A 6,000-nucleotide genomic window follows, 5' to 3' on the forward strand; every position below is an offset into this window, starting at 1 on the left:
CAGTCATAAAAAACGTTGTTCACCTCCTTACGTTTTTTTTATGATTAAATTCATCATAACTTTTGTTTTATTGAACCCAAATTGAAAAAAATATCACAATATAGATGAGACGGTGATCTAACAACTATAATAATTGTTTGAAATTTGGTCTAAAAAGGAGTGGGCGGTGAAGCTTTAAAGCAGTTCTAAATGACGAAAACTGCCATTTAACCATATATTCAAACACAGTAGTGTTTGAATGATAAATCCAATAGTAGGTTATCTACAGTGGAACGCAGATTACAATTATTGTGGACTAATTCACTGCTTGGAGACAGCTTTCTCTCGGTGCACCGCGATGTGTGCCCGACTAAAGCTGACAATCAATCAAACTGAGTGAAAAATGGGCGATTAAACTGATTTCGATGACAATAAAAATGTTGGTAGTGTTGAACATTCGTTCATTCTCAGTCAATCCAAGGAAACATTGGCTGTTTATGTTTGTTCTACATAATCCCTACATAATTGCTAATCTTGGGAAAATGTGCTAGAATATAAAGGATTCGAATAAGACTTTTAAGTCACATACACCATCTGGTTAAATATTTACTTTTCACTTTTGAATTTTAAAGTTTAGTTTCTTGCTGTTGATAAGACATTTACAGTTATTAATGAAAACTGTCATTTCCAACAAGAATCTTGTAATGCTGGTGCAATATTCAGGGCGGCAATTAACCCGGTCGTTCAGTGCGCATTTCACATACTGCTGATCGATTGCGAGAAACTTGCAGTATATAAAACGCCGACGATCGTTTTCGAGACGAGACTTTATATTTGAAATTTGATGGCAAGACGACTATTAGAATCCGGAATTTCTTTTCGAAGCTTCTCTTCTTCACCCGACACCGTCACCTGAAAATGTTCTGACAGTGCAATTATTTCTCCATTTTAGAGCTTGTAACCGTCTTGCGATGAAGGACGGAAGAATAGAATGCCGTTATTATGACACGCGTTATTGCTGTAAACATTTCTGAGAGTGATTTCGTTAGCTTCTAATGCTTGGAGATAAACGATATATGCCGATCGCCAAATGCTAACCGGAAGCGGAAATGACGTGTTAACGCTGACCAGCATAACTTCAGCTGAGTTTTTAATGTTCTTGCAGAAGCGTCGCTTCCTACGCTTACTTTTCTTAAGTCTGATCGGACATCTTGAGCGCGACGAATAATCACTTAGTATGTCGTAATTTTTTTTAATATAGTGAATCTAAGTATTTCTAAATGAAAGCTTGTCTGTTGGTCTGTCACGCTTAAGTTTGAAAAAGTATTTTCAATCACTCTCTTGCACTTAAGTTTTAAATATGATTTTTATGTGTGTAAACATCTCTTCTCATGCTATCAGATGAGACTGTCTGATTATACTGGCTTTCTGAGCTAAATTACACATAACGTTAATGTTGTTGTTTTAGCTTTCGCTTTGCAAAATTCAATGATGTTTTGCAAAGTCAAAAACAAAAAAAAAAAACAACAACAACAAGAAGTTTCCTATACAAACAAAACAGGAAACCAAACACCAAGGACTAATAGGTAAATATATATAGAAGTTGAAGCATGAAGAAAACATCTTTTCTAAAATTTTTGGATTCGGCATTAAATAACCCGAAAAGAGTATGCCGTAAAATAAAACAATCAAACCAAACCAAACTTAATAAATAGATATTTGAAAATATTTGAAGATACAAAGAACTTGAAACATTAGAACTTTTTTCCAAAATTACTAGATTCAGCACTAAATAACGCGAGAATGCCTTACACAAAACAACCAAACCAAACACAACGAATAAAACACTTGAAGATAGAAAGAACTTAAAGTTTTGACAAGCTTCTGTGCTTGACCTTTACTCCTGATTTTAAATGGAACAGGTACATCAAATCTGTTGCCAAGACCGCTGGAAAAATGGTGGAATCCTTCTATCGATCCAGTAGATATCTCACTGCTGATGCAATTTACTATCTATATAAGAGATAGATACGTCCAAGGATGGAATACTGTTGCCACGTCTGGGCAGGAGCTGCTAGAAAGGACTTGTTCTGCCTTGATAGAGTTCAAAATAAACTTCGTAGCCTCGTAGGAGATATCCTTTTCTCTTCCCTGCAACCTCTATCTCACAGAAGAGATGTTGCGAGTTTGTCTCTGCTGTATCGTTATTTTCATAGAAAGTGTTCGACTGAGCTTCAGTCTATGGTGCCCCTTCGCCAAACTGTCACAAGAAATACTCGTGTAGCTGAAAAGACTATCAATAATATATGGTTGTCTTCAAGTCTAACGTAAACAAGTTCTTGATGAGCCGTTCCACTTGTTAACACATTTACTGAATTTCCATTAATAACGATTACTTTATTGTCCAATTTCTACTGTACACTCTTTAACCCTTATCCTCGAGTGGACTCTTGGCCTTGATAAGTGAGATGCATATGCAAAAAATTAAAAAAAAGTCAACTTTTTTTCTAAAATTACTGGTTTGGACATTGGTTGCTCTCTCGTACGTTTCCTATTTATCTAGTCTGTTGTTGTTCTCGTTTCTTTTAGTAATGGGTATTCACGTGTCGGGAGGGACCTCGAAAGGATAATGGTTAAACAGATGATCAGTTGGACGTTGGCCGGTACCATGAGAGGATTGTGTACAATTAGTGAATTCAGCAGAAGATTATTTAAGAGGAATTGATTGTTAAGACAAAAACTACTCACCAAATATTTGTTTACATTAGACTTAAAGACGACCATGGTTGAGTTGTTTGAGAAACACCGTTGTGGTATTTTATTCAACAGATGGAATGTAACAAGAAAGAAACCTTGTTCCTTGAAGTTTCGTTTGTGTTTTGGTACAGAGAAAAATAGAAAGGAAAGTTGTTAGCGGTGGTTATAGCAAGGCTAGTTCTTGCCCTGCATGTTGGCAGAAAATGAAGCTCAGTTGAGCGCTTACAATGAACATGAGCATAAAGTAGAGAGGGGCTAACAATATCTACTCTGGTTAACAGAAGCTGTACTGAATCACCCCCACAAATTGCGAATTGGTTTTGTACTTTGTTAATACTAAAAAAGCTATTTTCTCTGCCCAAATTTTGTCAGATGTTTTTCATGCATAACAACTTTAAAACGTATAATTTCAGTTTCTGAGGTGTGACGCGACTTGATTAAGGATCCTCATCATAAATAAATAATACCAAAAAAGTTCATAATCTTCAACTTTGTACTCAATATAGCTTTTATAATTTATTTTACGTGAATTTGATTTTAGGGAAAATGCTTTAAAAATCTTGAAAAGTTTCAATGTTAACTTTTGGTAATTTTCACATAGTTTTCTTTTTATTTGAACAAAAAATACCAATTATGCGGACAAAATCATTTATCTCCATACTAGCAGAGAAACCTGAGGTTGCCCGGGATTGAGTGATGATCAACGAATGTTTCACATTCCCATATTTTTATTGTCATCGAAATCGGTGAAATTGCCCATTTTTAAATTAAATCGATTGTTTGATTGCTCTAGTTGGGAATCCAAGCCATTGTAGTCTACATTGCACTGTTGAGAACCTTCTGTTGATTTTATAAAATTATTTTTATATATAACGGCTTAAATAAAGGTTAAAATACAAAAGTAAAGAATTATAGTGTAACTGTGTTCTAAACAGAAACATTAATTTCGAACACGCCCATGTCATATCAAAGAAACTGCTGTTGATTTTATGTCGGGCTATTCGTTTTTTTCGGCAGGTGTGGTAATAAAATTCTAAAATGTACTTATGATGTAAGGCTTTGCAAGGTGTTAACTTTGGTCAAAATTAATTGTTCCTTCTTTCATCGGAATATTTCGATTATGGATTATCGATACTTATCGAAGATATTTCGATAGAAACCCTATTTAAGAACACTGCCAGAACGATAAAGTATATGTGAAATTTCATAAAAATCATCCCAGCTGTTTTCGAGTCCATAGGAATCGAACTTACATACATAGAGATAAACTTTCTTTTTATATAATAGTAGAGATTATTCTTAAGTGGAGTTGGGGTGCTACAGACTAGGAATTAATCAGAACCATTTTTTATACTCGGCATGGTTCAAGAGCAATAAGTGTAAAACTAATAACTTCGGTAAAGGAGGAAGCATCAGAAGTTCATCCTCCTCCATTCTCTTTCTTCTTATTATTACTAGTGTTATGTAAAAAGGGGCGGACCTCAGTAATTAAACTAGATAAGTTTGAAAATGATATTTGGAAAAGGCTAGAATCGAACCTAGAAGCCAAGTCTTAAAAGATATTAGATATTTAATCCCAGGAATGCAGAACAATTGTCATTGCAAATATTATTTATGTCAGAGATAGATATTAAATTTAGGAATGCAGCAGTCGATTGTTTATTCTTTTAGAAATAACTGAATATCAAATATGTCAGTTAAAAGAATGGACAATACGAGTTTAGAAATAATGATTAACAAATAGGTTAGATTTTAAAATAAATAGGTTATAAATGAAACAATTCAAATTTGGAATTCTTTAGTTGCCAGAAGTGTGTGTTTGGACAAACATAGGTAAAATCCACGTTAATAAATTTTACGCCTCTAACATCATCAAGAAAGAATATTTCTAATATATTGAGACAGGGTTCGAAGTTAGACAGTCAGCTAGCAGAGGAGCGTCGAACAGCGACAGTGAGAGCTGACACCATCTTGGAGGCAAGAAAGGGGGGGGAAAGGAGACCATGTAGTCGTAAAGGCTTGAATCCCTGACCATCACCAATCATCCAGCTGAAATGAATAAAGAATCATCTAATATTTGTAAACTGTTGTCTTCGTCTGTCGTCATTCCACTAAGTGAAAAGGTAAATGTGTATTGTCTATCATCTTGTAAACGAGCTTTATATAACAACCCTTTCAAGTATTGTGCCTTACTTTCCCTCTGATGTTAAAAGAACTGTAGTATCATATCTCTCAGCTCTGTTATAAATGTCTCTCCCTCAGTATCATTACCATCTTTTGTTTTGAATCCCCGTTATATGTTGTCTCCATTATGTACCCGCTACTTAACACTTGAACTATACAGCAGATTAAAACAAGATAAGGTAATGGGATTAACGGTGGAAAAAGTGATGATTGGTGAGAGGGAAAGAAAAACGGGAGGAGAGAAAAATAACATTGAAAGATGGCTCGAGATGAATAAAAAGTGATAGGATTTTTAAAACCATTTACAGAATTACATTTATATTAAAAGTAAGACCATGAAAAGATCTGTACATGTATTTGCACGTGAGGGAAATACATTCCAAAAATAACGTAAATTCATCAATTCGTTTTATTTCAATAAATAAGATATTTTTAAGGCATTGCAACAAAATCTTAAGTTATATCCCTTGTTCTTTAGACGATTTTAAAAATAGGGTCGCGAGACAGTTGCTCATCGGTTAGTTATAAAATCTGATTTTAAAAAAAAATATAGTACTTTTCGATTAATTTACGTAATTTTTGGTATACGGTATTTATTTTTCGTCACGTATACGTGTGTCATACAGATTTATTTAAATTTTTGTTAATATAAGGGAGAATTTTTATTTTAAAAAAAAACAAGTTTAAAGATTAAGATTTTGCACCCGCGTTTTAGTTTTATTTTATTTATGGTACAGAACAACATCGCTAACTATTATTGATAAGTAAGGAGAAAGTTATGATATTTTAATCGGTCCCATGCTTCCGTTTAGTCTCGAAAGACAAAGTTTGTCCCTTAGGGGCAGTAGCAAGTGTAATTGTGATGCAAGGGTTGCGCAATCTCCAACCAAATATTGTTTGAGTCTAGTGGCAAGGAGAAGACCAGGATGACTGTAAACAATGCCGAGATAAGCGGAGAGAACATACAGCACCTGGAAGTTCCAAATGGTCACCCATCTAGTACTGACCAGATTCAACGTTGCTTAACTGCGGTGATCCAGCGGGAACCGGTGTATCAAAATTATTATGTCGTATGATTTT

The sequence above is a fragment of the Euprymna scolopes genome, chromosome 6 (genome assembly GCF_053919585.1).
Source record: "Euprymna scolopes isolate OS-2025 chromosome 6, ASM5391958v1, whole genome shotgun sequence".
Lineage (NCBI taxonomy): Eukaryota > Metazoa > Mollusca > Cephalopoda > Sepiida > Sepiolidae > Euprymna > Euprymna scolopes.